The 19,968-nt window shown below is 48.0% G+C and overlaps 13 non-coding genes across 13 annotated transcripts; all 13 read right to left on the bottom strand.

Annotated features, from left to right (window-relative positions):
• Positions 1–1,235: 1,235 nt before the first annotated feature.
• Positions 1,236–1,426, bottom strand: LOC142728350 (U2 spliceosomal RNA). Its single transcript, XR_012877505.1, has one exon. It is a non-coding gene; the product is annotated as a U2 spliceosomal RNA (small nuclear RNA).
• Positions 1,427–2,726: 1,300 nt separating this feature from the next.
• Positions 2,727–2,917, bottom strand: LOC142728349 (U2 spliceosomal RNA). Its single transcript, XR_012877504.1, has one exon. It is a non-coding gene; the product is annotated as a U2 spliceosomal RNA (small nuclear RNA).
• Positions 2,918–4,189: 1,272 nt separating this feature from the next.
• Positions 4,190–4,380, bottom strand: LOC142728348 (U2 spliceosomal RNA). Its single transcript, XR_012877503.1, has one exon. It is a non-coding gene; the product is annotated as a U2 spliceosomal RNA (small nuclear RNA).
• A 1,285-nt stretch (positions 4,381–5,665) lies between these two features.
• On the bottom strand, positions 5,666–5,856 carry LOC142728347 (U2 spliceosomal RNA). Its single transcript, XR_012877502.1, has one exon. It is a non-coding gene; the product is annotated as a U2 spliceosomal RNA (small nuclear RNA).
• A 1,284-nt stretch (positions 5,857–7,140) lies between these two features.
• On the bottom strand, positions 7,141–7,331 carry LOC142728345 (U2 spliceosomal RNA). Its single transcript, XR_012877501.1, has one exon. It is a non-coding gene; the product is annotated as a U2 spliceosomal RNA (small nuclear RNA).
• A 1,283-nt stretch (positions 7,332–8,614) lies between these two features.
• On the bottom strand, positions 8,615–8,805 carry LOC142728344 (U2 spliceosomal RNA). The gene has a single exon (XR_012877500.1). It is a non-coding gene; the product is annotated as a U2 spliceosomal RNA (small nuclear RNA).
• Positions 8,806–10,101: 1,296 nt separating this feature from the next.
• LOC142728342 (U2 spliceosomal RNA) lies at positions 10,102–10,292 on the bottom strand. The gene has a single exon (XR_012877498.1). It is a non-coding gene; the product is annotated as a U2 spliceosomal RNA (small nuclear RNA).
• Positions 10,293–11,566: 1,274 nt separating this feature from the next.
• LOC142728341 (U2 spliceosomal RNA) lies at positions 11,567–11,757 on the bottom strand. The gene has a single exon (XR_012877497.1). It is a non-coding gene; the product is annotated as a U2 spliceosomal RNA (small nuclear RNA).
• A 1,273-nt stretch (positions 11,758–13,030) lies between these two features.
• Positions 13,031–13,221, bottom strand: LOC142728340 (U2 spliceosomal RNA). Its single transcript, XR_012877496.1, has one exon. It is a non-coding gene; the product is annotated as a U2 spliceosomal RNA (small nuclear RNA).
• Positions 13,222–14,513: 1,292 nt separating this feature from the next.
• LOC142728339 (U2 spliceosomal RNA) lies at positions 14,514–14,704 on the bottom strand. Its single transcript, XR_012877495.1, has one exon. It is a non-coding gene; the product is annotated as a U2 spliceosomal RNA (small nuclear RNA).
• A 1,272-nt stretch (positions 14,705–15,976) lies between these two features.
• LOC142728338 (U2 spliceosomal RNA) lies at positions 15,977–16,167 on the bottom strand. Its single transcript, XR_012877494.1, has one exon. It is a non-coding gene; the product is annotated as a U2 spliceosomal RNA (small nuclear RNA).
• Positions 16,168–17,467: 1,300 nt separating this feature from the next.
• On the bottom strand, positions 17,468–17,658 carry LOC142728337 (U2 spliceosomal RNA). The gene has a single exon (XR_012877493.1). It is a non-coding gene; the product is annotated as a U2 spliceosomal RNA (small nuclear RNA).
• Positions 17,659–18,934: 1,276 nt separating this feature from the next.
• LOC142728336 (U2 spliceosomal RNA) lies at positions 18,935–19,125 on the bottom strand. Its single transcript, XR_012877492.1, has one exon. It is a non-coding gene; the product is annotated as a U2 spliceosomal RNA (small nuclear RNA).
• Between the last annotated feature and the right edge of the window lie 843 nt (positions 19,126–19,968).

The raw sequence follows: 19,968 nt of genomic DNA, 5'->3' as shown, positions 1-19,968 counted from the left end.
AGCGATTCAGCCTACTTCTAGGCAATTCCATGGGGCCCTGCAGGCTCACACACTCACAGCTACACGGGAGGTGAATAAAGGCCGGAGAGGAAGCCAGACAGGATTTGCTTCTTTTGCTTGCACCACAATGCAGTGCTGAAAGAGGAGGAATCTACATAAAAACGCCTTCCTGGCAACGCCCAAATGCCCTGCTGCCATGCAGATAAACACTGGCAGCGGCAGCAAGTGCATGCCCACAGCCACCCCTTGTTCCTTCACACCTTGTATCAGCTGTAATCCAGTCCAGTCCAGTGCTGCCTGCTGAGCAGCACTGACCAACACTGCCTGGGCCCAGGCTTTTATCTCTGAGGCCCCATTATGATGTCAGAAAGCTGGCTCTGGAATCCTGAGGGCTCCACTATGACACGTGCAAAGTTCCGTCTGAACTTTATATAAGACGGTGAGGCTCAGTCAGTCACTCAGTGTTGCCTGAGAGGGCAACACTGCAACAGCCGGCCGCCAGGCTGTCTTTTTTTTGCACAGCTAGTTGCCTCCAGGAGGCCACAAGAGGGAGACAAGGGACTGCAAAATGGAAAATAGGCATCCACCAACTTTACAGACAACTTCTCCTTGCTCCTACAACCTCCATCCTTGCACAGTTTGTTATTCTTCTAGGTAACATAGTAACAAATCCAAATTGCTGCTCTCTTTGTAGGCAAGCAAGGCTTTGTTGCAACTGCAATTCTTACTTCTTCTTGAAATGTAGGGACGACAGTACATTCCATCACATCCATCTAGTGTACACAGGTAGGTCCATTGTGGCGGGCAGGCGAGCGGGCGGGCTGCTTTATTGGCTGTTTGCTGTTCCCCTACTCCACTCCACTATTTGACTGTTGTGCTGCATCAATCAATCAATCAATCAATCAATCAATCAATCAATCAATCAATCAATCAATCAGTGGCTGGCTCAGGTGCAGCTCTTTAACTTACCTAAAAGGGAGGGCGGAGAGAAGACAAGGAAGGTGAATGAGGTGTTCCAATGTGAAATGCCGGAAACACAGAAACACAGACGACACACAACAAGAGGTGGCAATCTATTCATTAATTGCATTTAATCAATGAGCTCATTATCACTCATGCATTGTCCAACAGGTGTTGAAATAATGGGATTAAAAGGGGAGATCCCTTCAGAAAGACAGAAACAATAGCAAAGACAAAAAACACTTTTGGAATCTGCTTTTAGTCAACACATAAGGAAAGGGTGCACCGGTCCTGGAAATACTGCAATACCAGGTCAATGCGTGGAGTGGACAGAGCAAGCTCTATTTCCATCTCCCTGTTCTAAAAATCCATTTAATATATGGTCCCCAGATAGGGGACGTATCAGATATTAAACTGATAAGAACAGATACTACACTTGATCTTAGCCAAAAGGCCGAGAAGCGATAACCCGAACGGGCCGCGCGTTGCCCGAGCCTGCCCGATACTGCTGTTCAGCCCTTGCAGCGATTCAGCCTACTTCTAGGCAATTCCATGGGGCCCTGCAGGCTCACACACTCACAGCTACACGGGAGGTGAATAAAGGCCGGAGAGGAAGCCAGACAGGATTTGCTTCTTTTGCTTGCACCACAATGCAGTGCTGAAAGAGGAGGAATCTACATAAAAACGCCTTCCTGGCAACGCCCAAATGCCCTGCTGCCATGCAGATAAACACTGGCAGCGGCAGCAAGTGCATGCCCACAGCCACCCCTTGTTCCTTCACACCTTGTATCAGCTGTAATCCAGTCCAGTCCAGTGCTGCCTGCTGAGCAGCACTGACCAACACTGCCTGGGCCCAGGCTTTTATCTCTGAGGCCCCATTATGATGTCAGAAAGCTGGCTCTGGAATCCTGAGGGCTCCACTATGACACGTGCAAAGTTCCGTCTGAACTTTATATAAGACGGTGAGGCTCAGTCAGTCACTCAGTGTTGCCTGAGAGGGCAACACTGCAACAGCCGGCCGCCAGGCTGTCTTTTTTTTGCACAGCTAGTTGCCTCCAGGAGGCCACAAGAGGGAGACAAGGGACTGCAAAATGGAAAATAGGCATCCACCAACTTTACAGACAACTTCTCCTTGCTCCTACAACCTCCATCCTTGCACAGTTTGTTATTCTTCTAGGTAACATAGTAACAAATCCAAATTGCTGCTCTCTTTGTAGGCAAGCAAGGCTTTGTTGCAACTGCAATTCTTACTTCTTCTTGAAATGTAGGGACGACAGTACATTCCATCACATCCATCTAGTGTACACAGGTAGGTCCATTGTGGCGGGCAGGCGAGCGGGCGGGCTGCTTTATTGGCTGTTTGCTGTTCCCCTACTCCACTCCACTATTTGACTGTTGTGCTGCATCAATCAATCAATCAATCAATCAATCAATCAATCAATCAATCAATCAATCAATCAATCAATCAGTGGCTGGCTCAGGTGCAGCTCTTTAACTTACCTAAAAGGGAGGGCGGAGAGAAGACAAGGAAGGTGAATGAGGTGTTCCAATGTGAAATGCCGGAAACACAGAAACACAGACGACACACAACAAGAGGTGGCAATCTATTCATTAATTGCATTTAATCAATGAGCTCATTATCACTCATGCATTGTCCAACAGGTGTTGAAATAATGGGATTAAAAGGGGAGATCCCTTCAGAAAGACAGAAACAATAGCAAAGACAAAAAACACTTTTGGAATCTGCTTTTAGTCAACACATAAGGAAAGGGTGCACCGGTCCTGGAAATACTGCAATACCAGGTCAATGCGTGGAGTGGACAGAGCAAGCTCTATTTCCATCTCCCTGTTCTAAAAATCCATTTAATATATGGTCCCCAGATAGGGGACGTATCAGATATTAAACTGATAAGAACAGATACTACACTTGATCTTAGCCAAAAGGCCGAGAAGCGATAACCCGAACGGGCCGCGCGTTGCCCGAGCCTGCCCGATACTGCTGTTCAGCCCTTGCAGCGATTCAGCCTACTTCTAGGCAATTCCATGGGGCCCTGCAGGCTCACACACTCACAGCTACACGGGAGGTGAATAAAGGCCGGAGAGGAAGCCAGACAGGATTTGCTTCTTTTGCTTGCACCACAATGCAGTGCTGAAAGAGGAGGAATCTACATAAAAACGCCTTCCTGGCAACGCCCAAATGCCCTGCTGCCATGCAGATAAACACTGGCAGCGGCAGCAAGTGCATGCCCACAGCCACCCCTTGTTCCTTCACACCTTGTATCAGCTGTAATCCAGTCCAGTCCAGTGCTGCCTGCTGAGCAGCACTGACCAACACTGCCTGGGCCCAGGCTTTTATCTCTGAGGCCCCATTATGATGTCAGAAAGCTGGCTCTGGAATCCTGAGGGCTCCACTATGACACGTGCAAAGTTCCGTCTGAACTTTATATAAGACGGTGAGGCTCAGTCAGTCACTCAGTGTTGCCTGAGAGGGCAACACTGCAACAGCCGGCCGCCAGGCTGTCTTTTTTTTGCACAGCTAGTTGCCTCCAGGAGGCCACAAGAGGGAGACAAGGGACTGCAAAATGGAAAATAGGCATCCACCAACTTTACAGACAACTTCTCCTTGCTCCTACAACCTCCATCCTTGCACAGTTTGTTATTCTTCTAGGTAACATAGTAACAAATCCAAATTGCTGCTCTCTTTGTAGGCAAGCAAGGCTTTGTTGCAACTGCAATTCTTACTTCTTCTTGAAATGTAGGGACGACAGTACATTCCATCACATCCATCTAGTGTACACAGGTAGGTCCATTGTGGCGGGCAGGCGAGCGGGCGGGCTGCTTTATTGGCTGTTTGCTGTTCCCCTACTCCACTCCACTATTTGACTGTTGTGCTGCATCAATCAATCAATCAATCAATCAATCAATCAATCAGTGGCTGGCTCAGGTGCAGCTCTTTAACTTACCTAAAAGGGAGGGCGGAGAGAAGACAAGGAAGGTGAATGAGGTGTTCCAATGTGAAATGCCGGAAACACAGAAACACAGACGACACACAACAAGAGGTGGCAATCTATTCATTAATTGCATTTAATCAATGAGCTCATTATCACTCATGCATTGTCCAACAGGTGTTGAAATAATGGGATTAAAAGGGGAGATCCCTTCAGAAAGACAGAAACAATAGCAAAGACAAAAAACACTTTTGGAATCTGCTTTTAGTCAACACATAAGGAAAGGGTGCACCGGTCCTGGAAATACTGCAATACCAGGTCAATGCGTGGAGTGGACAGAGCAAGCTCTATTTCCATCTCCCTGTTCTAAAAATCCATTTAATATATGGTCCCCAGATAGGGGACGTATCAGATATTAAACTGATAAGAACAGATACTACACTTGATCTTAGCCAAAAGGCCGAGAAGCGATAACCCGAACGGGCCGCGCGTTGCCCGAGCCTGCCCGATACTGCTGTTCAGCCCTTGCAGCGATTCAGCCTACTTCTAGGCAATTCCATGGGGCCCTGCAGGCTCACACACTCACAGCTACACGGGAGGTGAATAAAGGCCGGAGAGGAAGCCAGACAGGATTTGCTTCTTTTGCTTGCACCACAATGCAGTGCTGAAAGAGGAGGAATCTACATAAAAACGCCTTCCTGGCAACGCCCAAATGCCCTGCTGCCATGCAGATAAACACTGGCAGCGGCAGCAAGTGCATGCCCACAGCCACCCCTTGTTCCTTCACACCTTGTATCAGCTGTAATCCAGTCCAGTCCAGTGCTGCCTGCTGAGCAGCACTGACCAACACTGCCTGGGCCCAGGCTTTTATCTCTGAGGCCCCATTATGATGTCAGAAAGCTGGCTCTGGAATCCTGAGGGCTCCACTATGACACGTGCAAAGTTCCGTCTGAACTTTATATAAGACGGTGAGGCTCAGTCAGTCACTCAGTGTTGCCTGAGAGGGCAACACTGCAACAGCCGGCCGCCAGGCTGTCTTTTTTTTGCACAGCTAGTTGCCTCCAGGAGGCCACAAGAGGGAGACAAGGGACTGCAAAATGGAAAATAGGCATCCACCAACTTTACAGACAACTTCTCCTTGCTCCTACAACCTCCATCCTTGCACAGTTTGTTATTCTTCTAGGTAACATAGTAACAAATCCAAATTGCTGCTCTCTTTGTAGGCAAGCAAGGCTTTGTTGCAACTGCAATTCTTACTTCTTCTTGAAATGTAGGGACGACAGTACATTCCATCACATCCATCTAGTGTACACAGGTAGGTCCATTGTGGCGGGCAGGCGAGCGGGCGGGCTGCTTTATTGGCTGTTTGCTGTTCCCCTACTCCACTCCACTATTTGACTGTTGTGCTGCAATCAATCAATCAATCAATCAATCAATCAATCAATCAATCAATCAATCAGTGGCTGGCTCAGGTGCAGCTCTTTAACTTACCTAAAAGGGAGGGCGGAGAGAAGACAAGGAAGGTGAATGAGGTGTTCCAATGTGAAATGCCGGAAACACAGAAACACAGACGACACACAACAAGAGGTGGCAATCTATTCATTAATTGCATTTAATCAATGAGCTCATTATCACTCATGCATTGTCCAACAGGTGTTGAAATAATGGGATTAAAAGGGGAGATCCCTTCAGAAAGACAGAAACAATAGCAAAGACAAAAAACACTTTTGGAATCTGCTTTTAGTCAACACATAAGGAAAGGGTGCACCGGTCCTGGAAATACTGCAATACCAGGTCAATGCGTGGAGTGGACAGAGCAAGCTCTATTTCCATCTCCCTGTTCTAAAAATCCATTTAATATATGGTCCCCAGATAGGGGACGTATCAGATATTAAACTGATAAGAACAGATACTACACTTGATCTTAGCCAAAAGGCCGAGAAGCGATAACCCGAACGGGCCGCGCGTTGCCCGAGCCTGCCCGATACTGCTGTTCAGCCCTTGCAGCGATTCAGCCTACTTCTAGGCAATTCCATGGGGCCCTGCAGGCTCACACACTCACAGCTACACGGGAGGTGAATAAAGGCCGGAGAGGAAGCCAGACAGGATTTGCTTCTTTTGCTTGCACCACAATGCAGTGCTGAAAGAGGAGGAATCTACATAAAAACGCCTTCCTGGCAACGCCCAAATGCCCTGCTGCCATGCAGATAAACACTGGCAGCGGCAGCAAGTGCATGCCCACAGCCACCCCTTGTTCCTTCACACCTTGTATCAGCTGTAATCCAGTCCAGTCCAGTGCTGCCTGCTGAGCAGCACTGACCAACACTGCCTGGGCCCAGGCTTTTATCTCTGAGGCCCCATTATGATGTCAGAAAGCTGGCTCTGGAATCCTGAGGGCTCCACTATGACACGTGCAAAGTTCCGTCTGAACTTTATATAAGACGGTGAGGCTCAGTCAGTCACTCAGTGTTGCCTGAGAGGGCAACACTGCAACAGCCGGCCGCCAGGCTGTCTTTTTTTTGCACAGCTAGTTGCCTCCAGGAGGCCACAAGAGGGAGACAAGGGACTGCAAAATGGAAAATAGGCATCCACCAACTTTACAGACAACTTCTCCTTGCTCCTACAACCTCCATCCTTGCACAGTTTGTTATTCTTCTAGGTAACATAGTAACAAATCCAAATTGCTGCTCTCTTTGTAGGCAAGCAAGGCTTTGTTGCAACTGCAATTCTTACTTCTTCTTGAAATGTAGGGACGACAGTACATTCCATCACATCCATCTAGTGTACACAGGTAGGTCCATTGTGGCGGGCAGGCGAGCGGGCGGGCTGCTTTATTGGCTGTTTGCTGTTCCCCTACTCCACTCCACTATTTGACTGTTGTGCTGCATCAATCAATCAATCAATCAATCAATCAATCAATCAATCAATCAATCAGTGGCTGGCTCAGGTGCAGCTCTTTAACTTACCTAAAAGGGAGGGCGGAGAGAAGACAAGGAAGGTGAATGAGGTGTTCCAATGTGAAATGCCGGAAACACAGAAACACAGACGACACACAACAAGAGGTGGCAATCTATTCATTAATTGCATTTAATCAATGAGCTCATTATCACTCATGCATTGTCCAACAGGTGTTGAAATAATGGGATTAAAAGGGGAGATCCCTTCAGAAAGACAGAAACAATAGCAAAGACAAAAAACACTTTTGGAATCTGCTTTTAGTCAACACATAAGGAAAGGGTGCACCGGTCCTGGAAATACTGCAATACCAGGTCAATGCGTGGAGTGGACAGAGCAAGCTCTATTTCCATCTCCCTGTTCTAAAAATCCATTTAATATATGGTCCCCAGATAGGGGACGTATCAGATATTAAACTGATAAGAACAGATACTACACTTGATCTTAGCCAAAAGGCCGAGAAGCGATAACCCGAACGGGCCGCGCGTTGCCCGAGCCTGCCCGATACTGCTGTTCAGCCCTTGCAGCGATTCAGCCTACTTCTAGGCAATTCCATGGGGCCCTGCAGGCTCACACACTCACAGCTACACGGGAGGTGAATAAAGGCCGGAGAGGAAGCCAGACAGGATTTGCTTCTTTTGCTTGCACCACAATGCAGTGCTGAAAGAGGAGGAATCTACATAAAAACGCCTTCCTGGCAACGCCCAAATGCCCTGCTGCCATGCAGATAAACACTGGCAGCGGCAGCAAGTGCATGCCCACAGCCACCCCTTGTTCCTTCACACCTTGTATCAGCTGTAATCCAGTCCAGTCCAGTGCTGCCTGCTGAGCAGCACTGACCAACACTGCCTGGGCCCAGGCTTTTATCTCTGAGGCCCCATTATGATGTCAGAAAGCTGGCTCTGGAATCCTGAGGGCTCCACTATGACACGTGCAAAGTTCCGTCTGAACTTTTATAAGACGGTGAGGCTCAGTCAGTCACTCAGTGTTGCCTGAGAGGGCAACACTGCAACAGCCGGCCGCCAGGCTGTCTTTTTTTTGCACAGCTAGTTGCCTCCAGGAGGCCACAAGAGGGAGACAAGGGACTGCAAAATGGAAAATAGGCATCCACCAACTTTACAGACAACTTCTCCTTGCTCCTACAACCTCCATCCTTGCACAGTTTGTTATTCTTCTAGGTAACATAGTAACAAATCCAAATTGCTGCTCTCTTTGTAGGCAAGCAAGGCTTTGTTGCAACTGCAATTCTTACTTCTTCTTGAAATGTAGGGACGACAGTACATTCCATCACATCCATCTAGTGTACACAGGTAGGTCCATTGTGGCGGGCAGGCGAGCGGGCGGGCTGCTTTATTGGCTGTTTGCTGTTCCCCTACTCCACTCCACTATTTGACTGTTGTGCTGCATCAATCAATCAATCAATCAATCAATCAATCAATCAATCAATCAATCAGTGGCTGGCTCAGGTGCAGCTCTTTAACTTACCTAAAAGGGAGGGCGGAGAGAAGACAAGGAAGGTGAATGAGGTGTTCCAATGTGAAATGCCGGAAACACAGAAACACAGACGACACACAACAAGAGGTGGCAATCTATTCATTAATTGCATTTAATCAATGAGCTCATTATCACTCATGCATTGTCCAACAGGTGTTGAAATAATGGGATTAAAAGGGGAGATCCCTTCAGAAAGACAGAAACAATAGCAAAGACAAAAAACACTTTTGGAATCTGCTTTTAGTCAACACATAAGGAAAGGGTGCACCGGTCCTGGAAATACTGCAATACCAGGTCAATGCGTGGAGTGGACAGAGCAAGCTCTATTTCCATCTCCCTGTTCTAAAAATCCATTTAATATATGGTCCCCAGATAGGGGACGTATCAGATATTAAACTGATAAGAACAGATACTACACTTGATCTTAGCCAAAAGGCCGAGAAGCGATAACCCGAACGGGCCGCGCGTTGCCCGAGCCTGCCCGATACTGCTGTTCAGCCCTTGCAGCGATTCAGCCTACTTCTAGGCAATTCCATGGGGCCCTGCAGGCTCACACACTCACAGCTACACGGGAGGTGAATAAAGGCCGGAGAGGAAGCCAGACAGGATTTGCTTCTTTTGCTTGCACCACAATGCAGTGCTGAAAGAGGAGGAATCTACATAAAAACGCCTTCCTGGCAACGCCCAAATGCCCTGCTGCCATGCAGATAAACACTGGCAGCGGCAGCAAGTGCATGCCCACAGCCACCCCTTGTTCCTTCACACCTTGTATCAGCTGTAATCCAGTCCAGTCCAGTGCTGCCTGCTGAGCAGCACTGACCAACACTGCCTGGGCCCAGGCTTTTATCTCTGAGGCCCCATTATGATGTCAGAAAGCTGGCTCTGGAATCCTGAGGGCTCCACTATGACACGTGCAAAGTTCCGTCTGAACTTTATATAAGACGGTGAGGCTCAGTCAGTCACTCAGTGTTGCCTGAGAGGGCAACACTGCAACAGCCGGCCGCCAGGCTGTCTTTTTTTTGCACAGCTAGTTGCCTCCAGGAGGCCACAAGAGGGAGACAAGGGACTGCAAAATGGAAAATAGGCATCCACCAACTTTACAGACAACTTCTCCTTGCTCCTACAACCTCCATCCTTGCACAGTTTGTTATTCTTCTAGGTAACATAGTAACAAATCCAAATTGCTGCTCTCTTTGTAGGCAAGCAAGGCTTTGTTGCAACTGCAATTCTTACTTCTTCTTGAAATGTAGGGACGACAGTACATTCCATCACATCCATCTAGTGTACACAGGTAGGTCCATTGTGGCGGGCAGGCGAGCGGGCGGGCTGCTTTATTGGCTGTTTGCTGTTCCCCTACTCCACTCCACTATTTGACTGTTGTGCTGCATCAATCAATCAATCAATCAATCAATCAATCAATCAATCAATCAATCAATCAATCAATCAGTGGCTGGCTCAGGTGCAGCTCTTTAACTTACCTAAAAGGGAGGGCGGAGAGAAGACAAGGAAGGTGAATGAGGTGTTCCAATGTGAAATGCCGGAAACACAGAAACACAGACGACACACAACAAGAGGTGGCAATCTATTCATTAATTGCATTTAATCAATGAGCTCATTATCACTCATGCATTGTCCAACAGGTGTTGAAATAATGGGATTAAAAGGGGAGATCCCTTCAGAAAGACAGAAACAATAGCAAAGACAAAAAACACTTTTGGAATCTGCTTTTAGTCAACACATAAGGAAAGGGTGCACCGGTCCTGGAAATACTGCAATACCAGGTCAATGCGTGGAGTGGACAGAGCAAGCTCTATTTCCATCTCCCTGTTCTAAAAATCCATTTAATATATGGTCCCCAGATAGGGGACGTATCAGATATTAAACTGATAAGAACAGATACTACACTTGATCTTAGCCAAAAGGCCGAGAAGCGATAACCCGAACGGGCCGCGCGTTGCCCGAGCCTGCCCGATACTGCTGTTCAGCCCTTGCAGCGATTCAGCCTACTTCTAGGCAATTCCATGGGGCCCTGCAGGCTCACACACTCACAGCTACACGGGAGGTGAATAAAGGCCGGAGAGGAAGCCAGACAGGATTTGCTTCTTTTGCTTGCACCACAATGCAGTGCTGAAAGAGGAGGAATCTACATAAAAACGCCTTCCTGGCAACGCCCAAATGCCCTGCTGCCATGCAGATAAACACTGGCAGCGGCAGCAAGTGCATGCCCACAGCCACCCCTTGTTCCTTCACACCTTGTATCAGCTGTAATCCAGTCCAGTCCAGTGCTGCCTGCTGAGCAGCACTGACCAACACTGCCTGGGCCCAGGCTTTTATCTCTGAGGCCCCATTATGATGTCAGAAAGCTGGCTCTGGAATCCTGAGGGCTCCACTATGACACGTGCAAAGTTCCGTCTGAACTTTATATAAGACGGTGAGGCTCAGTCAGTCACTCAGTGTTGCCTGAGAGGGCAACACTGCAACAGCCGGCCGCCAGGCTGTCTTTTTTTTGCACAGCTAGTTGCCTCCAGGAGGCCACAAGAGGGAGACAAGGGACTGCAAAATGGAAAATAGGCATCCACCAACTTTACAGACAACTTCTCCTTGCTCCTACAACCTCCATCCTTGCACAGTTTGTTATTCTTCTAGGTAACATAGTAACAAATCCAAATTGCTGCTCTCTTTGTAGGCAAGCAAGGCTTTGTTGCAACTGCAATTCTTACTTCTTCTTGAAATGTAGGGACGACAGTACATTCCATCACATCCATCTAGTGTACACAGGTAGGTCCATTGTGGCGGGCAGGCGAGCGGGCGGGCTGCTTTATTGGCTGTTTGCTGTTCCCCTACTCCACTCCACTATTTGACTGTTGTGCTGCAATCAATCAATCAATCAATCAATCAATCAATCAATCAGTGGCTGGCTCAGGTGCAGCTCTTTAACTTACCTAAAAGGGAGGGCGGAGAGAAGACAAGGAAGGTGAATCAGGTGTTCCAATGTGAAATGCCGGAAACACAGAAACACAGACGACACACAACAAGAGGTGGCAATCTATTCATTAATTGCATTTAATCAATGAGCTCATTATCACTCATGCATTGTCCAACAGGTGTTGAAATAATGGGATTAAAAGGGGAGATCCCTTCAGAAAGACAGAAACAACAGCAAAGACAAAAAAACACTTTTGGAATCTGCTTTTAGTCAACACATAAGGAAAGGGTGCACCGGTCCTGGAAATACTGCAATACCAGGTCAATGCGTGGAGTGGACAGAGCAAGCTCTATTTCCATCTCCCTGTTCTAAAAATCCATTTAATATATGGTCCCCAGATAGGGGACGTATCAGATATTAAACTGATAAGAACAGATACTACACTTGATCTTAGCCAAAAGGCCGAGAAGCGATAACCCGAACGGGCCGCGCGTTGCCCGAGCCTGCCCGATACTGCTGTTCAGCCCTTGCAGCGATTCAGCCTACTTCTAGGCAATTCCATGGGGCCCTGCAGGCTCACACACTCACAGCTACACGGGAGGTGAATAAAGGCCGGAGAGGAAGCCAGACAGGATTTGCTTCTTTTGCTTGCACCACAATGCAGTGCTGAAAGAGGAGGAATCTACATAAAAACGCCTTCCTGGCAACGCCCAAATGCCCTGCTGCCATGCAGATAAACACTGGCAGCGGCAGCAAGTGCATGCCCACAGCCACCCCTTGTTCCTTCACACCTTGTATCAGCTGTAATCCAGTCCAGTCCAGTGCTGCCTGCTGAGCAGCACTGACCAACACTGCCTGGGCCCAGGCTTTTATCTCTGAGGCCCCATTATGATGTCAGAAAGCTGGCTCTGGAATCCTGAGGGCTCCACTATGACACGTGCAAAGTTCCGTCTGAACTTTATATAAGACGGTGAGGCTCAGTCAGTCACTCAGTGTTGCCTGAGAGGGCAACACTGCAACAGCCGGCCGCCAGGCTGTCTTTTTTTTGCACAGCTAGTTGCCTCCAGGAGGCCACAAGAGGGAGACAAGGGACTGCAAAATGGAAAATAGGCATCCACCAACTTTACAGACAACTTCTCCTTGCTCCTACAACCTCCATCCTTGCACAGTTTGTTATTCTTCTAGGTAACATAGTAACAAATCCAAATTGCTGCTCTCTTTGTAGGCAAGCAAGGCTTTGTTGCAACTGCAATTCTTACTTCTTCTTGAAATGTAGGGACGACAGTACATTCCATCACATCCATCTAGTGTACACAGGTAGGTCCATTGTGGCGGGCAGGCGAGCGGGCGGGCTGCTTTATTGGCTGTTTGCTGTTCCCCTACTCCACTCCACTATTTGACTGTTGTGCTGCATCAATCAATCAATCAATCAATCAATCAATCAATCAGTGGCTGGCTCAGGTGCAGCTCTTTAACTTACCTAAAAGGGAGGGCGGAGAGAAGACAAGGAAGGTGAATCAGGTGTTCCAATGTGAAATGCCGGAAACACAGAAACACAGACGACACACAACAAGAGGTGGCAATCTATTCATTAATTGCATTTAATCAATGAGCTCATTATCACTCATGCATTGTCCAACAGGTGTTGAAATAATGGGATTAAAAGGGGAGATCCCTTCAGAAAGACAGAAACAACAGCAAAGACAAAAAAACACTTTTGGAATCTGCTTTTAGTCAACACATAAGGAAAGGGTGCACCGGTCCTGGAAATACTGCAATACCAGGTCAATGCGTGGAGTGGACAGAGCAAGCTCTATTTCCATCTCCCTGTTCTAAAAATCCATTTAATATATGGTCCCCAGATAGGGGACGTATCAGATATTAAACTGATAAGAACAGATACTACACTTGATCTTAGCCAAAAGGCCGAGAAGCGATAACCCGAACGGGCCGCGCGTTGCCCGAGCCTGCCCGATACTGCTGTTCAGCCCTTGCAGCGATTCAGCCTACTTCTAGGCAATTCCATGGGGCCCTGCAGGCTCACACACTCACAGCTACACGGGAGGTGAATAAAGGCCGGAGAGGAAGCCAGACAGGATTTGCTTCTTTTGCTTGCACCACAATGCAGTGCTGAAAGAGGAGGAATCTACATAAAAACGCCTTCCTGGCAACGCCCAAATGCCCTGCTGCCATGCAGATAAACACTGGCAGCGGCAGCAAGTGCATGCCCACAGCCACCCCTTGTTCCTTCACACCTTGTATCAGCTGTAATCCAGTCCAGTCCAGTGCTGCCTGCTGAGCAGCACTGACCAACACTGCCTGGGCCCAGGCTTTTATCTCTGAGGCCCCATTATGATGTCAGAAAGCTGGCTCTGGAATCCTGAGGGCTCCACTATGACACGTGCAAAGTTCCGTCTGAACTTTATATAAGACGGTGAGGCTCAGTCAGTCACTCAGTGTTGCCTGAGAGGGCAACACTGCAACAGCCGGCCGCCAGGCTGTCTTTTTTTTGCACAGCTAGTTGCCTCCAGGAGGCCACAAGAGGGAGACAAGGGACTGCAAAATGGAAAATAGGCATCCACCAACTTTACAGACAACTTCTCCTTGCTCCTACAACCTCCATCCTTGCACAGTTTGTTATTCTTCTAGGTAACATAGTAACAAATCCAAATTGCTGCTCTCTTTGTAGGCAAGCAAGGCTTTGTTGCAACTGCAATTCTTACTTCTTCTTGAAATGTAGGGACGACAGTACATTCCATCACATCCATCTAGTGTACACAGGTAGGTCCATTGTGGCGGGCAGGCGAGCGGGCGGGCTGCTTTATTGGCTGTTTGCTGTTCCCCTACTCCACTCCACTATTTGACTGTTGTGCTGCATCAATCAATCAATCAATCAATCAATCAATCAATCAATCAATCAATCAATCAATCAGTGGCTGGCTCAGGTGCAGCTCTTTAACTTACCTAAAAGGGAGGGCGGAGAGAAGACAAGGAAGGTGAATGAGGTGTTCCAATGTGAAATGCCGGAAACACAGAAACACAGACGACACACAACAAGAGGTGGCAATCTATTCATTAATTGCATTTAATCAATGAGCTCATTATCACTCATGCATTGTCCAACAGGTGTTGAAATAATGGGATTAAAAGGGGAGATCCCTTCAGAAAGACAGAAACAATAGCAAAGACAAAAAACACTTTTGGAATCTGCTTTTAGTCAACACATAAGGAAAGGGTGCACCGGTCCTGGAAATACTGCAATACCAGGTCAATGCGTGGAGTGGACAGAGCAAGCTCTATTTCCATCTCCCTGTTCTAAAAATCCATTTAATATATGGTCCCCAGATAGGGGACGTATCAGATATTAAACTGATAAGAACAGATACTACACTTGATCTTAGCCAAAAGGCCGAGAAGCGATAACCCGAACGGGCCGCGCGTTGCCCGAGCCTGCCCGATACTGCTGTTCAGCCCTTGCAGCGATTCAGCCTACTTCTAGGCAATTCCATGGGGCCCTGCAGGCTCACACACTCACAGCTACACGGGAGGTGAATAAAGGCCGGAGAGGAAGCCAGACAGGATTTGCTTCTTTTGCTTGCACCACAATGCAGTGCTGAAAGAGGAGGAATCTACATAAAAACGCCTTCCTGGCAACGCCCAAATGCCCTGCTGCCATGCAGATAAACACTGGCAGCGGCAGCAAGTGCATGCCCACAGCCACCCCTTGTTCCTTCACACCTTGTATCAGCTGTAATCCAGTCCAGTCCAGTGCTGCCTGCTGAGCAGCACTGACCAACACTGCCTGGGCCCAGGCTTTTATCTCTGAGGCCCCATTATGATGTCAGAAAGCTGGCTCTGGAATCCTGAGGGCTCCACTATGACACGTGCAAAGTTCCGTCTGAACTTTATATAAGACGGTGAGGCTCAGTCAGTCACTCAGTGTTGCCTGAGAGGGCAACACTGCAACAGCCGGCCGCCAGGCTGTCTTTTTTTTGCACAGCTAGTTGCCTCCAGGAGGCCACAAGAGGGAGACAAGGGACTGCAAAATGGAAAATAGGCATCCACCAACTTTACAGACAACTTCTCCTTGCTCCTACAACCTCCATCCTTGCACAGTTTGTTATTCTTCTAGGTAACATAGTAACAAATCCAAATTGCTGCTCTCTTTGTAGGCAAGCAAGGCTTTGTTGCAACTGCAATTCTTACTTCTTCTTGAAATGTAGGGACGACAGTACATTCCATCACATCCATCTAGTGTACACAGGTAGGTCCATTGTGGCGGGCAGGCGAGCGGGCGGGCTGCTTTATTGGCTGTTTGCTGTTCCCCTACTCCACTCCACTATTTGACTGTTGTGCTGCATCAATCAATCAATCAATCAATCAATCAATCAATCAGTGGCTGGCTCAGGTGCAGCTCTTTAACTTACCTAAAAGGGAGGGCGGAGAGAAGACAAGGAAGGTGAATGAGGTGTTCCAATGTGAAATGCCGGAAACACAGAAACACAGACGACACACAACAAGAGGTGGCAATCTATTCATTAATTGCATTTAATCAATGAGCTCATTATCACTCATGCATTGTCCAACAGGTGTTGAAATAATGGGATTAAAAGGGGAGATCCCTTCAGAAAGACAGAAACAATAGCAAAGACAAAAAACACTTTTGGAATCTGCTTTTAGTCAACACATAAGGAAAGGGTGCACCGGTCCTGGAAATACTGCAATACCAGGTCAATGCGTGGAGTGGACAGAGCAAGCTCTATTTCCATCTCCCTGTTCTAAAAATCCATTTAATATATGGTCCCCAGATAGGGGACGTATCAGATATTAAACTGATAAGAACAGATACTACACTTGATCTTAGCCAAAAGGCCGAGAAGCGATAACCCGAACGGGCCGCGCGTTGCCCGAGCCTGCCCGATACTGCTGTTCAGCCCTTGCAGCGATTCAGCCTACTTCTAGGCAATTCCATGGGGCCCTGCAGGCTCACACACTCACAGCTACACGGGAGGTGAATAAAGGCCGGAGAGGAAGCCAGACAGGATTTGCTTCTTTTGCTTGCACCACAATGCAGTGCTGAAAGAGGAGGAATCTACATAAAAACGCCTTCCTGGCAACGCCCAAATGCCCTGCTGCCATGCAGATAAACACTGGCAGCGGCAGCAAGTGCATGCCCACAGCCACCCCTTGTTCCTTCACACCTTGTATCAGCTGTAATCCAGTCCAGTCCAGTGCTGCCTGCTGAGCAGCACTGACCAACACTGCCTGGGCCCAGGCTTTTATCTCTGAGGCCCCATTATGATGTCAGAAAGCTGGCTCTGGAATCCTGAGGGCTCCACTATGACACGTGCAAAGTTCCGTCTGAACTTTATATAAGACGGTGAGGCTCAGTCAGTCACTCAGTGTTGCCTGAGAGGGCAACACTGCAACAGCCGGCCGCCAGGCTGTCTTTTTTTTGCACAGCTAGTTGCCTCCAGGAGGCCACAAGAGGGAGACAAGGGACTGCAAAATGGAAAATAGGCATCCACCAACTTTACAGACAACTTCTCCTTGCTCCTACAACCTCCATCCTTGCACAGTTTGTTATTCTTCTAGGTAACATAGTAACAAATCCAAATTGCTGCTCTCTTTGTAGGCAAGCAAGGCTTTGTTGCAACTGCAATTCTTACTTCTTCTTGAAATGTAGGGACGACAGTACATTCCATCACATCCATCTAGTGTACACAGGTAGGTCCATTGTGGCGGGCAGGCGAGCGGGCGGGCTGCTTTATTGGCTGTTTGCTGTTCCCCTACTCCACTCCACTATTTGACTGTTGTGCTGCATCAATCAATCAATCAATCAATCAATCAATCAATCAATCAATCAATCAATCAATCAATCAATCAGTGGCTGGCTCAGGTGCAGCTCTTTAACTTACCTAAAAGGGAGGGCGGAGAGAAGACAAGGAAGGTGAATGAGGTGTTCCAATGTGAAATGCCGGAAACACAGAAACACAGACGACACACAACAAGAGGTGGCAATCTATTCATTAATTGCATTTAATCAATGAGCTCATTATCACTCATGCATTGTCCAACAGGTGTTGAAATAATGGGATTAAAAGGGGAGATCCCTTCAGAAAGACAGAAACAATAGCAAAGACAAAAAACACTTTTGGAATCTGCTTTTAGTCAACACATAAGGAAAGGGTGCACCGGTCCTGGAAATACTGCAATACCAGGTCAATGCGTGGAGTGGACAGAGCAAGCTCTATTTCCATCTCCCTGTTCTAAAAATCCATTTAATATATGGTCCCCAGATAGGGGACGTATCAGATATTAAACTGATAAGAACAGATACTACACTTGATCTTAGCCAAAAGGCCGAGAAGCGATAACCCGAACGGGCCGCGCGTTGCCCGAGCCTGCCCGATACTGCTGTTCAGCCCTTGCAGCGATTCAGCCTACTTCTAGGCAATTCCATGGGGCCCTGCAGGCTCACACACTCACAGCTACACGGGAGGTGAATAAAGGCCGGAGAGGAAGCCAGACAGGATTTGCTTCTTTTGCTTGCACCACAATGCAGTGCTGAAAGAGGAGGAATCTACATAAAAACGCCTTCCTGGCAACGCCCAAATGCCCTGCTGCCATGCAGATAAACACTGGCAGCGGCAGCAAGTGCATGCCCACAGCCACCCCTTGTTCCTTCACACCTTGTATCAGCTGTAATCCAGTCCAGTCCAGTGCTGCCTGCTGAGCAGCACTGACCAACACTGCCTGGGCCCAGGCTTTTATCTCTGAGGCCCCATTATGATGTCAGAAAGCTGGCTCTGGAATCCTGAGGGCTCCACTATGACACGTGCAAAGTTCCGTCTGAACTTTATATAAGACGGTGAGGCTCAGTCAGTCACTCAGTGTTGCCTGAGAGGGCAACACTGCAACAGCCGGCCGCCAGGCTGTCTTTTTTTTGCACAGCTAGTTGCCTCCGGAGGCCACAAGAGGGAGACAAGGGACTGCAAAATGGAAAATAGGCATCCACCAACTTTACAGACAACTTCTCCTTGCTCCTACAACCTCCATCCTTGCACAGTTTGTTATTCTTCTAGGTAACATAGTAACAAATCCAAATTGCTGCTCTCTTTGTAGGCAAGCAAGGCTTTGTTGCAACTGCAATTCTTACTTCTTCTTGAAATGTAGGGACGACAGTACATTCCATCACATCCATCTAGTGTACACAGGTAGGTCCATTGTGGCGGGCAGGCGAGCGGGCGGGCTGCTTTATTGGCTGTTTGCTGTTCCCCTACTCCACTCCACTATTTGACTGTTGTGCTGCAATCAATCAATCAATCAATCAATCAATCAATCAATCAATCAGTGGCTGGCTCAGGTGCAGCTCTTTAACTTACCTAAAAGGGAGGGCGGAGAGAAGACAAGGAAGGTGAATGAGGTGTTCCAATGTGAAATGCCGGAAACACAGAAACACAGACGACACACAACAAGAGGTGGCAATCTATTCATTAATTGCATTTAATCAATGAGCTCATTATCACTCATGCATTGTCCAACAGGTGTTGAAATAATGGGATTAAAAGGGGAGATCCCTTCAGAAAGACAGAAACAATAGCAAAGACAAAAAACACTTTTGGAATCTGCTTTTAGTCAACACATAAGGAAAGGGTGCACCGGTCCTGGAAATACTGCAATACCAGGTCAATGCGTGGAGTGGACAGAGCAAGCTCTATTTCCATCTCCCTGTTCTAAAAATCCATTTAATATATGGTCCCCAGATAGGGGACGTATCAGATATTAAACTGATAAGAACAGATACTACACTTGATCTTAGCCAAAAGGCCGAGAAGCGATAACCCGAACGGGCCGCGCGTTGCCCGAGCCTGCCCGATACTGCTGTTCAGCCCTTGCAGCGATTCAGCCTACTTCTAGGCAATTCCATGGGGCCCTGCAGGCTCACACACTCACAGCTACACGGGAGGTGAATAAAGGCCGGAGAGGAAGCCAGACAGGATTTGCTTCTTTTGCTTGCACCACAATGCAGTGCTGAAAGAGGAGGAATCTACATAAAAACGCCTTCCTGGCAACGCCCAAATGCCCTGCTGCCATGCAGATAAACACTGGCAGCGGCAGCAAGTGCATGCCCACAGCCACCCCTTGTTCCTTCACACCTTGTATCAGCTGTAATCCAGTCCAGTCCAGTGCTGCCTGCTGAGCAGCACTGACCAACACTGCCTGGGCCCAGGCTTTTATCTCTGAGGCCCCATTATGATGTCAGAAAGCTGGCTCTGGAATCCTGAGGGCTCCACTATGACACGTGCAAAGTTCCGTCTGAACTTTATATAAGACGGTGAGGCTCAGTCAGTCACTCAGTGTTGCCTGAGAGGGCAACACTGCAACAGCCGGCCGCCAGGCTGTCTTTTTTTTGCACAGCTAGTAGCCTCCAGGAGGCCACAAGAGGGAGACAAGGGACTGCAAAATGGAAAATAGGCATCCACCAACTTTACAGACAACTTCTCCTTGCTCCTACAACCTCCATCCTTGCACAGTTTGTTATTCTTCTAGGTAACATAGTAACAAATCCAAATTGCTGCTCTCTTTGTAGGCAAGCAAGGCTTTGTTGCAACTGCAATTCTTACTTCTTCTTGAAATGTAGGGACGACAGTACATTCCATCACATCCATCTAGTGTACACAG

The sequence above is a fragment of the Rhinoderma darwinii genome, unplaced genomic scaffold (genome assembly GCF_050947455.1).
Source record: "Rhinoderma darwinii isolate aRhiDar2 unplaced genomic scaffold, aRhiDar2.hap1 Scaffold_675, whole genome shotgun sequence".
Taxonomy (NCBI): Eukaryota; Metazoa; Chordata; class Amphibia; order Anura; family Rhinodermatidae; genus Rhinoderma; species Rhinoderma darwinii.
This window is presented reverse-complemented; position numbering and strand designations above follow the sequence as displayed.